The sequence below is a fragment of the Strigops habroptila genome, chromosome 1 (genome assembly GCF_004027225.2).
Source record: "Strigops habroptila isolate Jane chromosome 1, bStrHab1.2.pri, whole genome shotgun sequence".
NCBI lineage: Eukaryota > Metazoa > Chordata > Aves > Psittaciformes > Psittacidae > Strigops > Strigops habroptila.
Window position 1 is genome coordinate 65,139,663 of NC_044277.2, and position 25,398 is coordinate 65,165,060.

Below are 25,398 nucleotides of genomic sequence, written 5' to 3' on the forward strand. Positions count from 1 at the left end.
ACAAAGAAAGGCATTGCTCATTGACTCAGGATGGTACAGATGTCAGAAGTTTGTGTGACTTCAAGGGACAAATGATCAAATTTCATAGAAGACAACTCACAAAAGATCTCCTTCTCAAGAAACCCTAAACTACAAATTGCTAGAAGCCAGAAAAGAATCCATAGGAAGCATCATTAAATTATCTTTTTATATTTTATCCTGGCTTCTGAGACTGGCCACTGCCTGCTGAGGTTGGCCATAGCCTGGGCCAGTGAGCTGGGTATGCTCATTATGTTAAAATCAACCACTGACCTATAAAATAAAACACTATTTTAGCAACCAACTAATTTGCCAAGAAGTAAATTAAATGAGGTCCTTTTTCAATGCTTTCACTGTAATTCGGATCAGCAAATGACCATGTGATGGAAACATTGTCTGATGAAAAGCCTCATTTCCTGACAGAGGTCTGTAACATTACATTTGCTCACATGCAACCATCTGTTTTCTTTGCTTCTCATATTTCTTATGTTTCTTAATGTTAAACTGCACGGACTCGTACTTTCATTGGCTTGCAGCACCTACTATGCTGAAGAAACAAAGAGCTTCCTTCATGAGGCGCCAGAATGATATGCAGCTAGCTTGTAATTGGTATGAGAGGCCTTTGAAAAGGAGAAGTGAAAGCTCCAGAATTTCTGTCAAAAAAACAAATTACCTTCCAAGTGTCCAGGGCTAAAATACACACTGATAGGAAAAGAAAGCTACCATCCCTTGAATCCTGAATAATCTGGCTTCTGAATTAATTATATCTTTCCAAAGCTTAACCATAAATAGGAGTTGTCATCTTTCTTTTTTTTCTTCCTTGTTTTTTCCCTGCTGTGTGCCTACATGTGTCCTTCTTAAGTCTTGGTAAATCTCTCTGATTAAGAGTAGGATTAATATAGAAGAATTAAACTTTTAACATCAAAAGGAAAAGACATTTAACTTTTACCAACAAGAAATTGTTACTAACAAGCATTCTTTGAGTGAAAGAAAGGCTCCCTGGGTACAAAGAACTATTTAACTGAAAATATGAAGGTTTTTTTCTTTTTTTTTTAAATGAGTTATCTTTGAAAGGAAACATTTTATTTTTACATTTATTTCCACTTTAATCTTATTTCTTTCCTGCCTGAATTCCTGTCTTCTTATAGAGAATAAGATTTTAAATGGTTGGTTTCTGTTATTTCCATTCATCATGTAGGCCCTATATGAAAAGTGATAAATGAGAAATTACACTTAAAAAAACATGACAGTATTTGCCCTTCTCTCTTTTTTACTGTTTGGGACCATGCAATATATTTTGTAATAGTTTCAGTAGCGTGTCAGACAAATCTGACAAAGAGGAACTGGTCTGTGGTGGCCCGCCCCCGAAGCCCTGCTAACTTCCTCAAACAGCTTGCTAACTTTTTGGAGGCGGGTACAGTTTGGATTGTACCATCTCGGTTTTGCCCATAAATGGTAGTCAAGAGCAATTGAAGGTGACGATGAAGGAAGGGGAGAAAGAAAGCAGAAGTAAGAGACCCCACAAGCACCCTGAGCTTAACGGCGCACACATGGCAAGGAGCCACCCAGGCCACCCCTTCTGGCATGGGCTGGCCCCCCACGTCAGAAAGAGTGTGCACTTTTTAACAAATAAAAAGCCCAGGGCTCGAGAGACACGAGGAGGCAGATCTAACTACCACCTAGGCCAATGTTGCCTCCACAGGTACGCCCGCTAAGGTAGCTCCTGCCACCCCTTCTGGTCACAATGCAGCTCGGAGCTGGCCTCTTGGTCGTTGGACAGCTGTGTGGGTCAGTAAGAATCTGTGTTTAATTCTTTTAACTGTACCTGTCTAAATCTCTGTCTATAGTGTTATATCTCTATAATTGGTTTTTTAGCTAACATATAATAGGGTAATAAACCATCTTTTGCTTATTTTGTGTGCGTGGCTTAAGTTCTTCTCCATCCAGAACCTCTCATTCCCCGAAACAAGTAGTATTAGAGTGAAAACTTATATTCTTATTCTTTGATACTTACCGTAAAAATAAAAAAAAAAAAGCAGACTAGTTAAGCCACTAATGACATTTTCATATTTTTTTATTATTTTTATACCTAGATCATTTAGCTGACACCAGAGACCATTTTGCATAGACATTCAGTAAGAAAGTATATATTCTACATGTAATGCTACGTAGGTGCAAAGGAGTGCAACATGTAAGTGAAATATAGAGAGTAGGTGCGAGATGACTTACCTTAGGTTTCTAAATATTTTCAAGATTACAAGCAAAAAGACTGGCTTTCCCCAACCTTCACAATGGTCTCCAACAGGATCATATTTGTCAGAGGCACAGATTTTTTTCTCAGTTCTTTCCATAAATCCAGACAAATTTAATTCACAGACAAATTGACAATTCTTGCAAATAAATATTTCTCTTTAAACATTGCAGTGTAAAGTTTTAGTATTCTCAAATTTTTCAATATAATGCTGAAAAACACATTTCCAAGAAATGTATTTTTTTCTTTTGTTCTTGTTTCCTTCTTTACAAATCCATATGGCAGTAAGTTTTTGTATTTCTTCCTGTAATTCAGAAAGTAATGTACATGCTACAAGGTAGGCAAAGGTTGTCATACACCAAGAGCGGAGGAAGCACCACCTAGATTTCAGAAGATACTGGGTTCATTCTCAGATACTGTTGTGACAACAGTGCCAGAAGCTGCAGGAATCTTGTCCATTTCTTCTGTGTTTTACATGCAAATTTCCCATCTGAATAAAGTGTCACATAATCAGTATCATCACTGATGTCAGCAAATCAATTTGAGGGTTTCATTAGAAACTCATCCTTTCATTTTAGAGAATCACATTGGAAAGGAACTGAAAAATAGGTGTAAAGTCTATGGTAAGTCTTTCATAAGAGATTAGATTTAATTTGGGTATGGAAAGGGGGCAAATAAGAGTTACTGAAAGTCAGCCTGGCTTTCAGGCTTCAGGTCTAAGGTCTGCAACTTAATTGCATTAGACTTGAATTAGGAAATTAAGACAAACAGCAGGAGATACTTCGCCCATACCAATAAAAAGGAACAGAAAAGGAACAGGGACAGTATATGGAAAGGAGGGGACTGAGATTAAAAAGACAGTAGAAAAACTAACTAAATATATTCATAATGGAGGGAATGAGCTTAAGAATAATGTTTCAGAACACCCCAGGAATGATTAGTGGACAAAAGTCTAGCATAAAAGTGAGCTGAACATTCCTTCGGTTTCTGAATATCCAATGAATAGTTACAAACATGATTACACAATTCATTTAGAATATACAGTATATTTGCTATCCAAGTGCACAAGTCCATGGGGCTTGATGAGATGCATCCACAGGTGCTGAGGGAACTGGCGGATGACGTGGCTAAGGACAAGACAACTCCTGAACAAGACATCTCAGCAGCTTCTTGGGAGAGGACTTTTAGATGTTGTGTAGCCCCAGAAACATGCCTGCTGGGAAAGCTACGGAGAGGTAGCTGGAAAAGTGCAGACTTTCTTGTGGTCCCAGGTGACCATGCAGGGCTGAGCAGCCATATAGCTGCAATCAAGGGCATTGTACAAGCATGAGTAAGGGGATCTGGGAATTATGGTTGACTGAAATAAAGTCAGTAAGTATATTAAATGGGAAATCCCATGGAGCAAGAGGAACTTTCTAACGAGTTCCTTCATGAAATTCTCCCCATTTTCCCAGATTTAGGACTTCTGAGACTATGAGTGAATGACTCTCTAGACACAAAAGGAAAGGCAGACAGAAGGAGATCTATGATGCATGGTGTGGGAGTCAGATATTCACATCAACAGGCAGAATCAGTTGGAAGGGCTGCAGAGAAAAATAGGTAAGCAAAGAGAAGCAGTGGGATGTCACTGTTCTAGGTGTCTGTTTAGGATGAGATAAATGGTACTTCCTGACTCCAAGGAGGAAAAATCATCAGACCTTTAAAAGTGTTTATGCGGTGCTAGGATAGCAGGAAACTGGGAATTTTTCCTAGAAGATCATGAGTGTAATATCAAGAATTTTTAATGTATGTATCAAATTGTATCTGCCATATTCCCCCTCAGAAATCATCAGTGATGTGGGAAGTCCCTCAGAACTGGGAATTCTGGCAGGTAAGAAAACCTTCCTTGCCTGTACTGCATCTTGTCCTAGTTAGTTTAATTCAGTTTCTATTATTCCACTTTTCAGGTGTCTCTCTCCCTTTTGAGTGTCTCCTCTCAAAAATACCTTTGATTCATTAACACATGCAATCAAAGGGATTAATAACAATACTATATATCCTAAGTCCCTAAAACACTTTTTCTAAGAGAGTGTGAGTAATTTTACTCTCTATTCTTCTGTCTGATACCTTCTCTGTCGTGCAGTTGCTATAGTTTTGCATGTCACAGACTCCTTATTCGTCTAACAGTTCTTGTACTATGCTTTCTTTTTCATTTTATCTGGTTTTTCTTACAGCACCACACAGCGATTTACTGAAGATGTGCATTACTGCATTAACATTGATTATCAAATTAGTTGTCTTATAAAGAGAGGCATCAGGTAAATCTGAAGTGTATATTGGGGTGTATCTCATTTTACATTAACTTCCTGTCTTTAACTATGTTTGTCTTCCAAATGTGTTCACAAAACCTGTATGGTACTGCATTCTGACTTATGAGCTCCTAGTTGCTCATATCATTTGCCACTTCTCAAACACAAGTAGTTCATTTTCTCCAGCCACACTGTTCTTAAGATATGATAACAAATTGTAACAAGTTTTACTATTTCCTGGTCACATGCTAAGAGCCACAATGTTAGAAATATAGTGCAAAGCATTATTGTCACACCTGAACTTCCTCTGGGAATTTTGGCAGGCCACATCTTTTGAGATGTGCTGTTTGGAGACATCCTTGACACACGGACTGGTTTGGACCTGTGGAAGTCAGATGGGTCCAGAAGTGTTGGGAGAGGTAGCCAGCCATGGCTTCCATGTTTTAAGCCTTCAAGGAGCCACAGAGATATGACTCTGAAACACCTGAAATGTTTTCTTTCTTCTCAGTCTCAGCAGATTAATACAAATGTGGAAGCCAAGACACACCATGACACATAACCATTCCAGTAATGCCAGTAAATGTTTGGATTTAAGGTTTTTTTCATATTTTTTTTAGAATCATAGAATCATAGAATCATAGAATCATAGAATCGTAAGGGTTGGAAAGGACCTTAAGATCATCTAGTTCCAACCCCCCTGCCATGGGCAGGGACACCTTGCCCTAAACCATGTGGCTCAAGGCTCTGTCCAACCTGGCCTTGAACACTGCCAGGGATGGAGCATCCACAACCTCCCTGGGCAACCCATTCCAGTGCTTCACCACCCTCACTGTAAAGAACTTCTTCCTTATATCTAATCTAAACTTCCTCTGTTTAAGTTTGAACCCATTACCCCTTGTCCTACCACTACAGTCCCTAAGGAAGAGTCCCTCCCCAGCATCCTTATAGACCCCCTTCAGATACTGGAAGGCTGCTATGAGGTCACCACGCAGCCTTCTCTTCTCCAGGCTGAACAGCCCCAATTTTCTCAGCCTGTCTTCATACGGGAGGTGCTCCAGCCCTCTTGTCATCCTCGTGGCCCTCCTCTGGACTCGCTCCAACAGCTCCATGTCCTTTTTATGTTGAGGACACCAGAACTGTACGCAGTACTCCAAGTGGGGTCTCACAAGAGCAGAGTAGAGGGGCAGGATCACCTCCTTCGACCTGCTGGTCACGCTTCTTTTGATGCAGCCCAGGATACGGTTGGCTTTCTGGGCTGCAAGCGCACACTGCCGGCTCATGTTAAGCCTCTCGTCAACCAACACCCCCAAGTCCTTTTCTGCAGGGCTGCTCTGCAGCCCTAATCTTCCCTTTCACTAGAATAGTCAATTTTCCTATTTTTTCTATACCAAAGTGGAAAAATAGCTTCAATGTGAAAATATCTGTGTTGCTGATATAAGCACAACAACTTTGTCCTGTGCTATACAGCAATGAATCAATGATCCATGGAGCTTAAGAAACCAGTAAGGGAAAAGACCCCACACATGGGGAGAAAAGCAATTCCACAGTTCTCTGCAGCTACTGCTTGAAGTGTATAGCTGTTGTGAGTTTGTCTTACTAGGGGAAACCTGGGTCCTGTAAGTTGCTTTCACTACACTTCTTAACCATTCAGTTGGATGTCCCTTCATTCTCTCAGTGCTAGAAGCTGAGCACACGAGTATGTAATGTTTCAACGAAGCACGAACATCTTTTTTTTACTGCAGTCCCTGTATGTAAACAATTCACTATAAACAAATCCCTCAATTCACTGTGAGAAAACAGTTCATTCCTTCCTCTCTCAGAAAGTTTCCTCAGGTTCATAATTTCTATATAAGCTCCTCAAAAAAAAAAAAAAAAAAGAACAAAACAAAATCATTGTAACTCGGTGACCTACAGAACAAAAACCACAGTGGACACCCACTGAATGTTTGAAATTTGAAACATGGGCATATCAGCTGGGGAAAATTCCCAGAGCATCATAGAAGTCAATGAGATTAGGATAACTAACTCAAGCTAAGCATCTGCCTTTTTATATGGTCTTCTAAAGAAAGGATCCTACTCCAGATGGCTTTTATGAAAAAGAAACAAAGCACAAATAAGTCAATACAAGCATGATTTCTTCAGGAGATAAGTGCAGAACAATTCAAAGTGAGGAAAAAAAGGAGAGAAAAATGCATAGAAATTTTAATGGATTTTCTTATCCTCCAAGGGAAAGATAGTTGACTTTGAGCATTAAATATAGCTCTGTAGTATCACATTTTAAAGTGTTATGACCTCTCCCTGAATAATAAATCAAGGAATAAAATACAAGAAATGCATTGCTAGATGAGCAAAATGTATGGCCAAATGTCTATTTTAGTACTTCTTGTGCCTATTTTGGGGCATAAATATAGTGGTTAGGCAACCACTTCTAAAACAAGTATCATGTATTTTTACTTGCACAAATACATTCAATAGGGATAAATATTACTGTTAGAAGCTACATATTTGTCCTTCCTGAATACAGTTCCCTTACTATTTCACACAAAATATGTGAAAAATGAGCCTAAAAGTTTGGGGGTTTTTTGTCTGGATCTTTGGTTCTTATTTTACTACTGAGTCACTGCTGGTAAATTAGAATTGCAAAGTCATATTAACTTCAGAAAATACTAGTGAAAGAAGCACAAAGTTCTTGCCTGCCAATACTTAAAAAATTTGCTCTTCAAGCCTGTTTTTCTCAGAAGAGGATAAGAGTGAATAAAACCAGATAGTTCCAATGAACGAGGAAATGTTGAGGTGAGAGCATTTATCTTTATTCCCACTGGCCTTCAAAAATTCTGTGGGCAACCAGACTTGTATCTGGTCAAGAATTCAGAATTGAGCTAAACGATGTATGAGAGGCATTCATCTTCTCTTAAGTAAGGTAAAATCCATGTAAAATATTGGTAACATCTTAGTGCAATATCTGGAAGACAGTTCAGTCCATTTCTTGTTTGAGTTATAAGTAACTGACTGGATCATCTGTCCCACACCATCTTCTTGCCAGTAATCCCCTGGAAGGGTGGTCTCTTATGATCTCTTTTGTATGTACTAATTTTTGCAAGGTCTTTTCCATCCCTATGTCTGATATGATCAAAGTACATAATTTTGTGCTGTACTTCCATCTTGGTAACATAGAAACTGTCTTCTTTGTGGTATAAGAAATACATAGGTCTTCATCAGCACCATTTTTAAAAGTTCCTATGGTTTCTTTGTGAGCAGTATCTATTTTTAGATTTTTACTCACATGCGAACAGGCTATGGCAGACTTAAATTTTGTACCAAATGTTTTTATGTTCTTAGTCTCCATTCTTTTCCAAGCCTTTTGTGAATAGATAAGTGTTAGAGTGAGCCATTTCTAATTTTTTTTTACATTATTTTACTTTGGAACTTTTGTTGAACACACTCAATTTGAATTTATCTGCTGTTTCTGCAATATGATGATTAATTTGGGACATTATTCTATTTCTGTCAAATTATAAAGCCTTCATACCCTTCAGATTTGCTCCACTTTGGGATGATTTCATTTCCTCACCTGATTTAAAACTATAGTATTTAGTGCTCCGCATCGGAAAAATGTAGCAAAACAATGCTGCGTCAACAACATACTTGATATTACTTATGGTTTATCTACCTATTTCTTCTGCTTTTTGAATCCTCACAGGACTTGTTTCATCATATTTCCTGCATATATATTGAAAACTCCAACAGATAAGTATGAACTCTGATGTGAAAACCTACTCACTGTCACGAACTGCTGATAATTATGCAGGTGGTTATTAACACAGGAACTCCATAAGATGCTTTGGAATTTGAGTTATCATGGAATCATAGGATGGTTCGGGTTGGAAAGGACCTTAAAGATCATCTAGTTCCAACCCCCTGCCATGGGCAGGGACACCCTCCACTAAACCAAGTTGCTCAAAGCCCCAACCAACCTGGCCTTGAACACTGCCAGGCATGGGGCAGCCACAGCTTCTCTGGGCAACCTGTGCCAGTGTTTCACCACCCTCATAATAAAGAATCTTTTCTTAGTATCTAATCTAAATCTACTTTCTTTCAGTTTAAAGCCATTCTTCCTTGTCCTGTCACTACTTGCCTTTGTCAAAATGTCCCTTTCCAGATTTCTTGTAGGCCCCTTTAGGTACTGGAAGGCTGCTTTAGGGTCTCCTCTGAACCTTCTTTTCTCCAGGCTGAACAAGCCCAACTCACTCAGCCTCTCTTCACATGAGGGGTGCTCCAGCCCTCCAATCATCTTTGTGATCCTCCTCTGAACTTGCTCAAGCAGATCCATGTCCCTCTTGTGCTGAGGGTCCCAGAGCTGAACACAGTACTGCAGGTGGGGTCTCATGAGAGTGGGGTGTAAAGGGGAGAATCACCACTGCTTCTTTTTATGCAGCCCATGATACAGTTGGCTTTCTGGGCTGCAAGGACACATTGCCTGGTCATGTTGAGCTTCTTGTCAACCAACACCCCCAAGTCCTTCTCCTCAGGCCTGCTCTTTACCCAGTCCCCATCCAGCCTGTATTTGTGCTTGGGATTGCCTTGACCCAGGTGCAGGAACTTGCGTTTGGTCTTATTGAAGTTAGTGAGGTTCTCACCTGTCAAGCCTGTGAAGGTCCCTCTGGATGGCATCCCTTCCCTCCAGTGTATCAACTGAACCACACAGCTTGGTGTCATTGTCAAACTTCCTGCAGGTGCACTCAATCCCACTGTCCATGTTGCTGATTTTAAACAGCACACTGGTCCCAAGTGACCCCTGAGGAACACCACTCATCACTGGTCTCCACTTGGACATTGAGCTGTTGACCACGACTCTTTGAGTGCAACTATCCAGCCAATTCCTTATCCACTGAGTGGTCTATCCACCAAATCCATGTCTCTTCAGTTTAGAATGTCTAGCAAGACAGCGTCAAATGCCTTGCGTAAGACCAGGTAGATGATCTCGCTCACTCTTCCCTTATCCACCAGTGCTGTAGCCCAGTCACAGAAGGTGGGTTTTGCCAGGCATGATCTGTCCTTAGTGAAGCCATGTTGGCTGTCACCAATCATGCCGTTATTTTCCATGTGACTTAGCACAGTTTCCAGGAGGAACTGCTCCATGATCTTGTTGGGCAGCGAGGTGAGACTGACTGACCTGCAGTTCCTCTGGTCTTCCTTGTTTCCCTTTTTAAAAATGGAGGTTATGTTTCCCCTTTTCCAGTCAGTGGGAACTTCACCGGACTGCCATGACTTCTCAAATATGATAGATAATGGCTTGGCAACTACATCTACCAGTTCCCCCAGGACCCATGGATGTGTCTCATCAGGTCCCATGGACTTGTGCACCTTCAGGTTCCTCAGATGGTCTCGCCAGCATCTTTCAAACGTTAACCTTTTTGAAAAGTATAAAATGTTGTAAATGATCAGCTAAACGGGTGCTCAACAGGTGGTCATATTTGTGCAATTGTGGGTGATGTATAGTTTGCTTACACGTGCATTGGTTCTGTCTGGGAAAGCACCAGACTTCTTCCAGAATTATTCTCATGGAGATGTCAGGTAAACTAGCACAGAAAATTTTTGTTTAAAAAGTTCACATTGGATAAAGATAGAACTAAATGTTACCTTTATTAAGAGAAATGTCTAGCACTGCTAATAAAGAATACTCATATTTATATTTAATAAGGTCATTAATGTGTACAAGTAAACAGGTAAACAGCCTTTCAGTGAGGTAAAGAACTTCCACTTGCTTGTGAATACACAAAGTCAGTCTTTATCTGCTCTTCCATACCACACAAGATTACTGTGGAATATAGTGAGAATTGTAAACTTTTTATTGACAGAAAACAAGCAAGTAGCATAGTTCGATGAAAAGGACATCTATCTTAAATAGTCCTCAGCTTGAGACCAGTGTTCTTTTGACCCATATATATGCATGAAGGTAGTTGCCAGGCTGGAACCAGCAGTAGGTATGCTTAGAAGCTTATGTCTAACCAGGTGTATCCAAGATCCCAAAATCACCAGAGTTGTGAAGTAGCACAGTGCCATCTCTGCTATAATGCAAGAACACAAATACCCCAAAGGCCTTGGTTTTATTAAAACACAAATTAGAACAAGGCAACTCTGAAAATAGACATGATTCAAGCTGTGTCAGAGGACAAGACAATGGCAGAAGAGTATTTGAAGAAGATATCTTCTGCCCCTCGCCTACAGTTCTCTTCAGTTTTAGCAGCTGGCAGTAGTTTCCTAAGCAGCACAAACTCCCCTGTTGTAGTTTAACCCCAGACAAAACTTAAGCACTACTCAGCCGCTCCCTCACCACCTCCTTCCCTGGTAGGATGGGAAGAAGAATCAGGAAAAGTAAAACTCGTGGGTTAAAATAAGAATATTTTAATAATCAAAATAAAATTAATAATAATGATAAATAATAGAAGTAATAATATTTATGATGATGAAAAGGGGGCAGAGAGAGAGGAATAGAACCCAAGAAAGGTAAGCAATGTAAATTACAATTGCTCACCCCCAGCTGACCGTTGCCCATCCCATCCGCGAGCAGTGATTGATAGATCCTAGACAACTCCCCCCAGTTTATGTACTGGGCATGATGTACTGTGGTGTGGAATACCCCTTTGGCTAGTTTGGGTCAGATGTCCTGTCTCTGCTCCCTCCCGGCTTCTTGTGCCCCTTCTCCCTGGCCGAGCATGAGAGACTGAAAATCCTTGATCCAGGAAAGTGCTACTCATCGACAACTATAACATCAGTGTGTTATCAACATTATTCTCATACTAAATACAAAGCACAGCACTGCACCACCTACTGAGAAGAAAATTAACTCTATCACATCTGAAACCAGGACACTGTCACACCTGTGAGGATAACCTACCTGTGATCCCTCCTTCCTGAAGTATGGTGATGGGTTTATGTCGTGCAGAAGGGTGCTCTCCACACTCCTCCTGGTCTCCTTATCCCCTCTCTTCAGGCACCCTATCTCCTGCATCTGTCTTTCCCCACCCCTAAGCTGAACATCTTGAAACCTCTCCTGGTTGCATACAAGAATTTGCAGTTACACAGAACAACACAGGCATGTTACAAGCCTTCCTGCCATCCATCACACTAGGACTTGGCTGGGCATTTTTCAGAGGGTCAGCTTCATCCTGAGGAGAGATGACTAAAAGCTGACAGCTGGATGTAGGGGAAGGACCATCTTCTTTTTGGTCTATCTCCTTTGGAGACCTGGTACCTTGGAGCAACAGGACATAAAGTGTTTCCCTGCAAGCTGCCAAATTGGTCCAGATAATATTGATAACAGGCCTATTCTGTGGGGGACAGATAACTCAAACCGCATAGTCACACAATATAACAGTGTCCTTGTGACAGAAGTATTTTTCTCTTGAGCCCACCCTCTTATGTGTTTTACCACAGGAGGGAGTGATTTTTCACATTTTATATTGAAGTTTTTATTAAATGATATGGGGTTTAGAGTAATTTCTATGGAAACCTATTAATCTCTATAGTAGGTTTTTATCTCTATTAAGTACCATATGATTTTTTTAATTTCTTTTTTATAAGGATAACTTTTTAGCTAGAGGTAAAATCTTCAGTTGCACTGTGCAAGGTGGAAAAAAGCAAAGATTTCAAATCTGAGGCATAACAGAAATAGTGAGAACAGCAGGAAAAAAGATTATATTTAGAATTTATTTTATTATTATGGGAGTGATTTTTTCCAAAGCTTGGGTTTTCACAGTTCTACAGGAGACTACCAGGGACCAAACCATTTTTTAAAATTAATTTTTAATAATGTGTAATAATCTGAGTGGTACTGGTCTGTGTGTGGAATTAGAATTCCTCTGATAGAAAAAGAAATATTTGTGCAGAGTTTTATGAGCAAAGTTGACCTGAGGCTTCCTGAGGCTGATTGAGAAATTGCAGTCAACGAAGATCCTTAACCCTTTCCCAGCTCCATTTTCAATCTACTAAAGAATAAAGTCTCTGTGGTTTAATATACAAAGAAACTGACAAAGACCTGCAAAGAGCAATAAACTTGTATATGATTACAAGAAGCTCATACTCCTTTTAAATTTAACTTAATGACTGAATGGCCTTTTCAGCACAGAAAGGGCATGAACCTTGAGTTCAGCTTTTCATAGCTTTATTTAATAGAGCACTACATTTCAAACAAAATGTTCTGAGGTCAGTTCTCTACAACCCAGGCATTTGCTCTTCATTTTGCTTTCTTTAGGTAAGAGACAAGAAGCAGCAATCAGCAAATCACAACATTTGATACAGGCTCAAAATAAGCTTCCAAAAACTGGGCAATTCTGAACAGACAGCAAGGAGGGGGGAAACCCCGAACTGAATGTGCCTAATCCTAACAATAACCATGGAGCTAGTTGTCCTAATTCTTTCTAGAAAAGGCTGAAACATGGGTGTTAGCAGGGGTTAAGGAGAATATTTATGAGACCTAAAGATAAAGACCCTGCTGATGTTGCTGCCTGTTGCCACACATTTCCATTAACCTGCAACAACCTACCAGTGGGCCAGCTCTGTGGGTGTTAATCTCCGTAAACTTTTTCATCCAGTCAAACATGTTTTGCCAGGGTATTGTACTAACCTCAAAGCTTCCCCTGTTCCAGCACTGCTAGTGATAATTATATTTATTAATGATTTCCGGTTACTCAAGGATACTGAATCTGCAGTGCAAAGAATTCACCTCTTAACACCAAGTTGAAAGGGAAAGTGCAATCATCACTATTAAGGAAAACTCCTAACCTCTAAATGCTGCCAGATCTAAGATGAAGACTGATATACTTAAGCCAGGGGGAAATACGATGAGGAAGTCATAACCTAAATCAAGAAATGTATCATAAATGTAGTAAATTTTTTTATATACATTGCCATTAGAAAAAAAAAAAAGAAAAAATAAGTTCAGAGTTTTGTGAAGTCTGTAAGGTTTAACAGTACTTTCTTTTCGAAATTTTATTGCAAATTTTGCTTAAAAAATTAGAATGTGAATATTCATTGGGAGGATGTAACTAGAAATATACTCCTCCTGGAATATGTTGATGTATGAACATTATTTAAGGGAAACCAGAATGATGTTGTCCAATTTAATTTTCAGTCATCTAAATTTCTGTGCTTTATGTCACACTTCTCATGGACGAGGACACTAAACATCTGTGACAGTGGAGGACTGGTGGGCTTTGTACTGGGAAATTTCTAATACTATTGCAAATTTTTTTAAATCTAACAAATTCTGTTCATCCCTAGTGCTTAAATCTGTACTAGCTGATTTAGTAATTAGAAAAGCGGGGAAATGGCAAGAAGACCATGCTGCTAGGTGCACTTTGTATTTTCCTAGAAAGCCTAATGAAATTGTGAGTGCCTCGGAGTAAATGGGATTTTTGTTGCTGAACTGTTGTTGGGTCAGGTTATTACTGGAGATGAGGCTTAAAGGGTCTGCCAGGATTAGGAAAATAAGTGATGCTTTATAATGTGTTAGCCATCATGTTTTAATTAATATGCTTTAAAGCATTAGGAGCATCTGCTGGTGTTTGCTGGTGGCAGTCCAAATTCACTGGCAGTAGCCTCTAGTCAGCCACCTAAGTATTAGTACAAGATACTGATACATCTGTTTGACAGCAAAAGTAGCAGGATCACCAAACAAACATAAGCTTATAATGAACTCTTTCCTCTAGTTAGGTCTTAACTAAACTCACTGTCCTGTGTTGGTATCTTGTACTTCAACCATGACACTGACATGTGGGAGAATATGTTAGAAATATGCATCAGGATAAGGTAAAGAAAGGTTTCCTGCTCATGAAAGAAGACAGAGGGGACATCAGGAATGGTAGCAATGGTATGTGTGAAGAAGCCTGCAGAGTTATCACAGGCAATTATCTACCAGCAGAAATCCATTCCGCTCTGATGACACAGTGAGCTATGTGCAAGCTGCAAGAGGAATTTCTCTGTTACACCAGAAGGAAGTTTGAGTCAGGGTGAGGGCTGAAGGGTTGGTAAGATGCTGGTTACTGGAAGGTTGCATGTGTACAATAGTGAATCAGGATAAAGAAAATGACTCGCTGTGGAACATTCAAAGTGAAACCAAGATGAAACAAAGGCAGACACAACAAGCATGGAAGAAGGTATCTTCATTACTTCTCTTACATTTTCTGTGTCTTTCTGTCACTTGCTTTCCTAGCTACTTGCCAGTGCTTCTTATGTGGTCTATTACACAAATTTGTTGCACAGTAATTATAAAAAAGATGGCAGATAAAAAAGGTTTCTGTTTGTGTGGAATGACAACAGTTATAGCTGTTAATTATATATCCTTATATATGTGCCTTTGCAACATTCAAAAACTTCCCCTCTTGGGCTGGAGTTCCACCATTGTATTAGAGGCATCTAACTAAAACATGCAATTAAAAGCTGGAAATCCAACCTCCATCCAACCCCCAGCCAGGTGTTCCTGTTGCCTCCTCTGGGTTGACATTAGCCAGAAACAGGTGAGAGAAGCACTCTAGCTTACCATGGGCATGCATGCATGTTAGTTACTGTCAGCTCTGACGCAAGATAGGTGGCAGAAAAGTGTGCTGAAACAAGGCAGAGAGTAGACTGGAATTACCTACTTTGGCAGCTTACCACACTTTGGTTAGCTTAAAGCAGTTATGAACCTCAACCTCAGGCTTTACCTAAATTTAAATTATTTATTTGATGAGAAAAATGCCTACATTTTGTTTACATCAAAAATAAAGGTGCTAACATTTCAACTTACAATAGTTTTAATGAATTAAAAGCATAATTATACTTGAAATTCACTAAAAGTGAGACAGAAAGGAAAGAAATATTCATTGAGAAAGTTGAAAGTAAATTACAGGGTAAAGTAAATATTTACTCTTAAGTGAGCAGAAAAAACATTCTGAAGTCTACATAAAGATCAACAATACCTGTGTTCACAAAAGCAAAAATCACTGTTGCCATATTTCATGCTCTCTTCTTTTATGTTGCTGTTCTAACAGACATGCAATTGCCCCAGTGAATTTAAAGAACTGCTTGAAAACATTTTCAAACTCACTGGCAGAGACCTCATCAGGAGAAACAGGCAGTACTGCCCTTTCTTTCTCCTCCATGGTAGAGAAAGAAGGCCAGTGGTGTTCTGCGGAAGGACAGTGCAGGGTGTTGTGCAGAAGGCACTGCAGGTTGGCAGCAGTTCAAAGGCATGAAGAAACTGGGAGTTATGTCATCACTTAGTCTTCCTTTCCTCCTGTCCCTCTCCCAAGGACGTCTCTCTGTCCAGCTTCTTTTTGTTCAGGTTTTCCTCTTTGAGCACGCAAGTTCTGAAGACTGGAGAAGGCAAGCTGTTGTCCTCCAGTGGAGGGCTGGAGCTACCCTAGCTTCACTCTGGACCAGAAGAGAAAGAGTTGAGAAGGAGCAGATGAGTGTGTAAGCCATTGAGGGGAAGCCATTCAAGCCAAAGTGCAGATAATAAGGTGAAGGGAAAAAAAATCAAGAAACATAAGCTTGAGTGAGCTGTGATAGCATCCTTACCTATTGGTATATAGGTAAGTCCCACAAATCCTGGTTGCTCTCTGTAGATAAAAAGGGGCAAATTATGGTAACACCAAGATACGGTCATGTAGTGCAAAGCAGTCTGATTATGCTAAGTCAGTTATTCGAGTTTTCAACTCACTAGCTGTCTCAATCTCTATTGCTTATTATATGCATATCTGAATTTCAAACATCTTGAGTATTCAGACAACTTTACACAGGCTTCAAAATACCACTTTCCTCACATCAGCTTTCAATTTTTATATAAAGGTGAGTTTATACTAATAAGAAGGATGTAAGAGATGCAAGCAAGAGGATATGGCAGCTGATACCATGACAGGGTTTGTGAAACAGAGACATCTACTGGTTGAGCTTTGGGGGGAAATATTCTGTTTTGTTTTGTGACTTCACAGTGCAGTGCTCTACTCCTTTTCTTTGATCTGAATCATTAATCTGTTATGATAGGCCTGTCACTAATCCATGGCCTCAGAAAATATGCACAAGTGTTAAAATGAGTTTTGCCATAAATTATTTAATGATTTACAAAGCAATGCTCAACACGTGCCACCAGGTGATTTTAAACTTCCGTATGCTTACAGTGTTTTGCAAAATCCTTAGTGAAAATTAATCATTTATCACAACATAGAATCACCACAGCTTGTGGGAGTGCTACAGGGTTTTAAAGAAGAATTTCATAAAGTGGCAAAGGCAGAAATACTGTATCTGGCCACCAAATCTCATATTTCTCAGCTCAGCACAATTACCATTGAGGTTACACAGACAAAGAATATATCTATCTTGCTTACTTACTAAGACCTAAAGTATGATATAAGTGAGTTAAGGATCCTAAAAACCTGGCAAATAATATATTTCATGCTTGCATAACAACTACATTTTTCTACTGGGGGAGAAATAATGACAGGAGGATCTTGGAAGAACTAGAGGTTTGGGTAGATACAAGTAAACTAGCAAAGTTTGATCACTGATTTAAACTTCATTTAAATTATCTATGTTTCGTAAGTCTGCAGAAACAGATTAGAAATTCTCATATGTACAATCTTTTGAGGGTTTCCCAGTATCTTTTTACTAGGTCAAGCTAGAAATATTATCAGACATGCCTTGCTAACAAAATCCTTTTGAATAAACAACCTTTTCTGCATTTTGTTGAACTTGATTTAGCACACAAAAGAGAGAAAATTCTTTTCTTCAAGGAAAAAAATGCATAAGAGCCATGACCTGGAGTGAAAAAAATCAGAAAGATTCTTAAATTTAAGAAGTTTAATTCAATAAAAAAAATTACCACTTGCTTTAAAAAAAAAAAAAAAAAGGACCTGATATAAGCTAAGCAGTTAAACAAATACCACCTCTGTTAAACTGACGAATTTCAGTAAGCCAGGGCTGCATATATTTGAGGAAGCAATGCTCATCTGTGGTAATAAGCACCACTTAAAATCCTTAGAGAGGTCGTAAGACAGGTAAGTAGACAGATAGACAGGTGTGTAGGTAGGTAAAATCTTTCCAGCTTTTGGGTCACGTTTCATTTCAGAGCCTCTTAATCCATGATGTCCTCTTGTGAAAAAAGAAAAAAAACAACTTAAGCTAAAATACAGCACTACTTCAATGAATTGTATTTACTCACCATATTATTGTGCCTGTTGGGACATATCTCAGAGGATAGAAATAAGATTTAAAGACTTAAGAGGGAAGAGGTTCCCTACGAAACTTTCTTCTATATCCAATAATTCTATTGCTAAAGTGAGCACCAGCTGTGGCTCACCTCTCAAAATGTTGTATCATGACTGATGTCACTCTTAGGGGTTAAGCTAGGGTGGTAGGAGCCAGTTCAGGTCTAATTGTTAGAATGTATGCTTAGTTCAAGTCAAACAATAGATGCCTAGGGAAAAAAAAATGAGCACAGAAGTGCTGAGTTGTGAAAAGAGTGTTGTTTTGGGCCCAGTTGCCTGAATAGACTTGTTAAAGCCCATGGCTGATGTATGCTAAGCAGAGCCAGGCAGTATGCGGAGAGAAAGGGAGGGCAGGCCAGTTGAGCGGGCACATCAGTCTCTGAGCCAGGGCACACACTTTGATGGCTCCTTTGGAGGTATGAGTGAAAGCCAAACCTCTGTTCCCTCCTTTTTTTCGTTTCTGCCATGCAAAGATAATCAGGTTTATGTAAAGTATGTGTGCTCTTTTGACAGTCCACGATATCTCATTAATTCAATCACACCAAACACCATTGTTCCCAAAGTGTTTGAAATGCGGATAGGCATGGAGGCTTTCTTAATCCTGTCAATCAATGTTAACATTTTTCTTGCAGTTGCCATGGCCAGGGCCAGAGTTCATGAAAACACAGAATAAGAGCCAACAAAACAAGAATAAAGACTTATTTGAGATACTCTTTTTAAAGGACATCTACCATGCACAAAACATGGGAAGTAAATGTAGACAAGTTTGGACACTATGGCTCACTGAGAGGAAAAAGGGGGAAAAAGAATTTGAAAATCAAATAGGCCTATAAAAACTTGACCCAAGAGTCTCTGGGAAAAACCCGATGAATTGCTCCCTAGTAGAACAATGTTCTTTCTTTCGTGCGTTCTTCAGGAGCACAATGCTCAATATATTATAACACATGCCACTGATGTCTTTACACTGTTGTAAGCCAGCTCAGACCATCGGAATGCTGATCACTGACAACAAGAGATTGTGTGGCGGTAATTCTCTCTTTCTCCTGCTAGGCTACAAACAAGCACTGGGAAAATTATTCATGCATATAGGCCAACAAAGCAGAGATGGGAGATTTGCGATGTCATGCAGCGAGATCATGTGACAAACGTTAAAATAAAACCTCCAAGCCTTCACCCTTTGAGACTTTGTAAAATAACCAATTTATCCCTATGAATGTAGCTGCCAACATGTCTTATTGCACTGGTGGAAATCACAGCCATTTTAGTACTGCTGTACTTATTAATGAGACCACAGTGCACATGCTAGACAAAGAAACATAACAATTACATAATTATGCACTTGCTAAAGCTATACAACAAAAGCCCTCATTGGGATTTTCTACAGCTCTGCTGATTCCTAACAGGCCTCAGGTACTTTGATATACACTTCTTCATTAACTTGGAGAAAAGACGTGCCATTAAGCCATATAGGAATCTAAAGATAGATTTTTGCCTAGGTACATAGAGAATTTTTGGACATCCATGTAGGTGCCCTGTTTTACAATTTAAATAAAATTTTATTTTCAGTTAAAAAAAACCCAGACAAACAAACAAAAACCAAAATAACAACAAAGTCAACAACAGCTTGTGTGTGGTTGAAGTTGTACCTAGCACAGCTAGCAACTTAGCTGTGCAAAGGAGAGAAATGGTAGCTCCCTGGAAGTTAGTTGTCACACATATCACTTCAAGGTTTGTTCTTCAAGATCTCTGCAGGGAAGAAAGCAAGTCCTTTCAGCAATGGTAATTAAGGACTTCTCTGCTACTATTGTGGCAGATGTCCACTGATCTAGAAACATACATCCACACAGATCAATAAAGCCTGACATGATACAGAGTGCTTTGGAGGGACGTTCTCTCTGCTGAGAACAGTCCCTTAGTGCACTGGCGTGAGTCTGTCACCTGTACCTGTTAGCAGGTAAGGAGAAAAGTGAAATTTTTACCTTACTGGTAGCAAAATGGAACTGGAATATTGTGTACACATCTAGTGACTAAGCTTTTTTCTCCCTCCTCACATTGGGCCAATATTCTGCAGGTGAGGCCATTGAAACCACAGGACTTTCTGAACTGGGATGTCAGCACCATGGAGCTGCAGATGCTAACAACTATCTCTGAAGAGAAGAAGGAGTGGGAAGAGAACAGAATTGAAGGTAAAAAGAAATTCTGAGGTATTTCTTTCCATTCTTGTGCTGATCAGGAGGAAACTAAGGTATCTGCTACACATTTTCCAGAAATGATTCAGATAAACCAAAAGTCACAGGGCTCACAGGCAGAGTATGTAGTTTGAAAAAGTCTTCCCAATGAAATGTCAGGAGTTTTTGCATAATGCTAGAACTAATTGGATCAGATTATTTACTTAGTAAAGGAGAATAACATTGTTTTGGGGGGAGTGTGGTTTAGTTTGCGGGGGGGGGTTAGTGTTATCCTGTAACATCTAAAAGACCTAAGTAACCCATTTAATGGCTGGGAGGGCCTGTATTGTGATGACTACAGCATAAGAATATTTTCATTAGGCAGGAGAAAAAGGGGAAAAAGTTGGTGAAATTCATGACTACATATTTACTCAGGAAATGTAGCTACAGCTCACCTGATGAAAACAAGATTTCAATTGCAGTGTGTTGCACTAGCTTTTCTCTCCTAGTTGCAGCTCCACAATGCTTTACTTCTTATCAAGCATCATTGTCAGAATAATCTGGTACTTAATATGTACCAATACCTGAAATCAACAGCTAAGAAATTAAAAGTACAAAGCATGTATTAGCCAGAAATGGATAAGTAAAGGTGTTCTGGAGAATGGATGATTGTATATTGATGGAAGTTTTATTGTTTACCTTATACACAATTCCAGTAGATAAATTCCATTTCTGAAAATATCTTCAGCTGAAAAAAAACGTGAATTGGTTATGCTATTTTCTACATTACCAACCTCCTTTTTTAACCCTCGTCTCCTCCACCCTACATTAGAATTCACTCACTCCCTATTTTCTGTTTGATCCCTACTGCTTTCCACAGTGGCTTGTGCACAGTACAAGTGTTGGAAGCTCTGGTCACTCCACTGTTCTTTCCCTGCTGCCTCTAGCTGCAATACAGCTCCATTTTAGAGTAATAATTTGTGAGACAAATGGTAAAGAAGAGGACTAGAATAAGCACTGGCTGCCTTTTAATGTCTCTCTGATACTCCTATCTGACTATTTGAAAATTCACCCAGAATTACACCTGATGAATCCATCTTGGTCACATCCCATGACTCTCACCTCTTGAGAACTTTGGACCATGGATCTACATAAATTTGCCATTGTGTCTGCAGTGATAAAGCTGCACTATTAGTTTGCTAAAAAGACAAGGAATTCAATATTTACAATGCCAAATGAATGAGATTACTACACTTTCCAATATGTCACAATAATCCTTTCAACAGTATTCATGGTGTTTACTGACATTCATAAACACTAGATGCATTCACTGTGTATTTCCCAGTTATTATGTGGAACAAGAAGGCCACAAAATACTATTTAAATATTTATCTTTGAAGGGAGAAGAGCTACCTTGCTTTCTGAGGAAGACCAGAAGGCATCAGTAACCTCCTTGAAGTGACCTTACCTATTGTTCTCCTATTGGAACACAGCAGCCTCCTCCTAGAAAGCTGGTACTGCTCTGTCATGTGCTGCAGGCAGAGCCCTGGGACCTGTGGAGCCCTGGGAGTTCAGTGAGAGTTGAGTACTACCACATTTGCCTGTGGCCAGTTGTTTATTAATACAGATGTAACACCTTTAAACAAATATTAGGTCTAGATGAGTAAGTAACTCTTATGAAATCACAGGCAAATTCAGGTTGGATTGACTTGTCAGCTATGAGGTCAGACAAAATTTGCTTAGGGCTTTGTCCAGTCTTGAAAACCTTGACTTCGGTCTCTCTGAGCAATCTCATCCAATAGTGATCTGTCCTCACAATGAAAGATTTTCTTATATCTAATCAGACTCACTTTTGTTTCAACTTAGAGCTTTGTTTATTTTTGTCCTGCCATACACCACTGAGAAGAGTCTGGCTTTGTTTTCTCAATAAGTTCTTCATGGGTAATGGAAGGCTGCTATTAAATCTCCCCAAACCATTTCTTCCTCAGTCTGACCAAATCCCACTTCCTTAACCTGTGCTCAAAGGGCAAGTGCTCCAGACCCTGACCATCTCAGTGGTCCTCTGCTGAAATTGCTTGGCAGATAAATATCTTTTTTTCCAATGGGAGCCCAAAAAGTAATACAGCATTCTAGAAATCATCTAATGAGTGCTGAGTTTTGAGAGATAAGCACTTCCCTCCATCTATCAGCTATTGCACTGTTGATTATAGCTAACAATGCTGTTGGCTGTCAGTGCTACTAGGGCATGCTGCTTGCTCCTCTCCAGCCTGCTGACCACCAGGCCCCCAGGCACTTCTCCACAGAGCTGCTCCCCCAGCACTCAGGTCCCAGCCTGTAGTGTTGCAAGGGTCTCTTCCTTCCGCAGTACGAGGCCTAATATTTGTCTCTTGTGTTTCATAAAGGTCTTTTTGGTCACTTCCTCCAGCCTGCCTGGGTATCTCTGAATGGCAGACTTGTCTTTTAGCGTAGTGAGTGGTCCTTACAATATCGTGTCATCTTCAAACTTGGTAAGACTGCCGTCCATCACCTCCTCTAAGTCACTGCTAAAGATGCTGAAGAGTTCAGGTCCTATTAGAGACCCCAGCATCACCTCACTGGTTATCAGCCTGAAGGCAAAGCCTGACCCTTTAACTGCTATATTCTGAACTTGGATATTCTACTGTTATTTTCAGCCATCCAGTTTTCCACCCATCTGGTTGAGCTTGGGTGATAATCTGCAGATCTTTATTATAAAAAACTACTATAGAGAGACCTCAAAACTGTGTAAACACTAAGCTTTTTGCCCTCATGGTTTTCTCACCTTTCTTTTTCGGAGAGTGAGAACACATATAAATGAATTTGCTTGTGTGCTTTTATGGAGCTGTAACTGCCCCTGGAAAAGTGTCCTTGCACTTGCCTCTAAGTTCCTGTAAGTTCAGCCAAAAGAAAAAAAGAAAAAAGAGATAAAAACTTTAGAGAGGCTTAATTACACTTTGTTATAACATATTCATGGTTGCCAGATGAGTACTCTCAGAACTAATTTTAACGCCTTATTAGAAGATATATTTCAACCCAATTTAACCAAAGGCATTAATCTTCAACACATATACATAAATCCAGACTGTAATTCTTTTAACTTTTTTCCTTTATTATAATTTAACACTGGTTTTAATATAAAATGCAGGAAGACTATTGGTTACACTTTTCCATTTGCAAAACAAAAATATTCTATAATTCAGAAGTATTCTAAATATTTTACCTGTAATTTTTAATTAAAAGACCCAAACATACCTCAGAATATAACCCTGCCTTCAAACAGGGATGAAATGCACAAGATCACATCTCTAAAAGTGAACATACTTGAGGAAGTATGAGCACTTTAAAAAAGTATGAGCTTTATAGATGTTAATCTGAAAGCCTAATTAGACTAAGAGACACCAAAAATGTTAATCTCTTCTCTTCCTCCTCCCTCCAACTCAAAGCAGCTTCTCTCTTCACTCCAGCATGAGTCTGCAGGACAGGCATACAGCAGTTCTTTCTCCTTCATTACTCACTCCTCACAAAACTTGACATTAAACTACCAGCTCTAGATGAAGTTTTTTAGAACCAAAGCACACTGTTCCTTCAGGTGATCACACCATCTTCACTGGAGTTTTTCTTATTTCTACTCTTCTGAGAAGAAGATTAGATAGTAATTTAATCTCAGGACATTGTCTTTTACGCAAAGAAGCTACAGCAGTTCAAGGCATTGTCACCCTATACCAGTGACTCTAGTTTGGGTCAGTGCAAAGTATGAAAGATGAGCTAAGTAAAAAAGCTGGCACTGAACTGAAATGGAAGTCTCCAAGTACTTGCTCTGTGAGTTGGGATATCTCAGCTGGGGGCTGAGTGGGACAGCAAGTGGAAACATGTGGTAACTTCTTCAGTGTGACAGCAGCTTTATAAACTCACCCAGTTCACGGATATAGCAGACAAGTTCTGGCAAGAAGAGCTGGAGCAACTTAAGATGCTACAAGAGTAACTGTAGGGCAAAAAGATATAAACAGGCACTGATGTAATTTTAAGAGATTATCCCAAGCAATGAGTTTTAATCAGCTGAGGACTGTAGTGCTTTTACCATCATGCAAGGGAAAGACAGGCAGCTGGGGAGGGATACCCCCAATCCACTACTGCTAAATGCCTCACAACATCTTTAATGAGGTTTTAAGTCTCACAGTGTTATTTTTCAGAAACAGCTGGCAAAAAATCCTGAAATTTATTGTGATCCTTGAAGGGCTTTGGTATAAAACTGCATTGATATAAACACACATTGTCTTTGGGTTCTTCTGTTTGTGTTTTAGGGTTCTTTTTCTTTAAGGCTGCATATTTTTAATCCCCACTGGTATTCCCTACTTTCTGTTAGGAGTACTTTGACAAATTCACTATTCACCTGAAAGCCAGAGAGCCAAAGACCACTATGCAGAACTAGGTAGGACGTCCTGGGGATGCTCACTGGAAAGAAATGAATATGTATCTTTGAATTTCTTGTATTGGATTTGTTAATACTTGGAGGTACTTAAAACCGCAGATATTTTTAAGGCACACAGGAGTCTTTCTTCTAAAGAGTCTTCAGGGATTGGAAAATAGCTATATTGAAAGATGGCAACTGAGACATATCTGTTTGTAATTGATTTTCACAAGGTTTAGAAAACAAGCTTGGCAAGTTTCTGTAAATGCAACAAGATGTATAGTACCTAATAGAGTAGTTCTCTCTCCCTGTGACATAAAGAAGCTCCTCTCAGTCCTGATAACAACTAATGGGAAATTGCGCTCTGAAGTGCAGCAAATCCATCTATTAAAAGCATAAAGAGACCTCAGACTTTGAAAACCAGGAATACTGCAGAATGCTCTGTCAGTCTTGTGTTGGACAGGATTTGGTTTGCTTTTATGGCACCACATAAAGAAGTAATAGGTTATAAAGCTTTCAGGGCCCTAGCATAGGTGACAGAGTTTTTATACCCCCTCTGCACAACTGGATGAGAAATAGGTGACATAGCACTTGCCCACACACTCTCCTCTGTATCGAAGGCTGTCAGAGGAGTAGAGGAACAAGCAATATGCCCACTGCTCTATAAAGTTATGCGTTTGTGAAGGCCACAGCCTGTTTGCAGGTATAAGACCACAACAGGACAGAGTTTTGATTTCCAACAGCATGTTCTAGCATTTTGCAAGCAGTAAAATTATAGGCACAAAATTTATTCTAGCTGAAAACTGTTTATTGGGAAAGTGTGACTTCATATGCAGTTAAATTTACTTCCAGTTTGACAGGGGTTTCAGTCTTCATCTAGTAACTGTTTCATCGGGGAGCAGACTGAAAATTTTACTAACTTCCATTCTTCAGCTATTGCCAGGAAAGATAAAGCCATGCTGGAAGAGTTGTGTTGAATAGCTGCAGGCGGTCACAAAATTTA

At 39.5% G+C, this 25,398-nt stretch overlaps 1 long non-coding RNA gene across 1 annotated transcript; it reads left to right on the top strand.

The window, feature by feature from the left end:
• The first annotated feature begins 1,716 nt into the window (after positions 1-1,716).
• LOC115608649 lies at positions 1,717-19,936 on the top strand. The gene is made up of 3 exons (XR_003991626.1): positions 1,717-1,806; positions 4,092-4,139; positions 19,873-19,936. It is a non-coding gene; the product is annotated as an uncharacterized LOC115608649 (long non-coding RNA).
• The last annotated feature ends 5,462 nt before the right edge of the window (positions 19,937-25,398 follow it).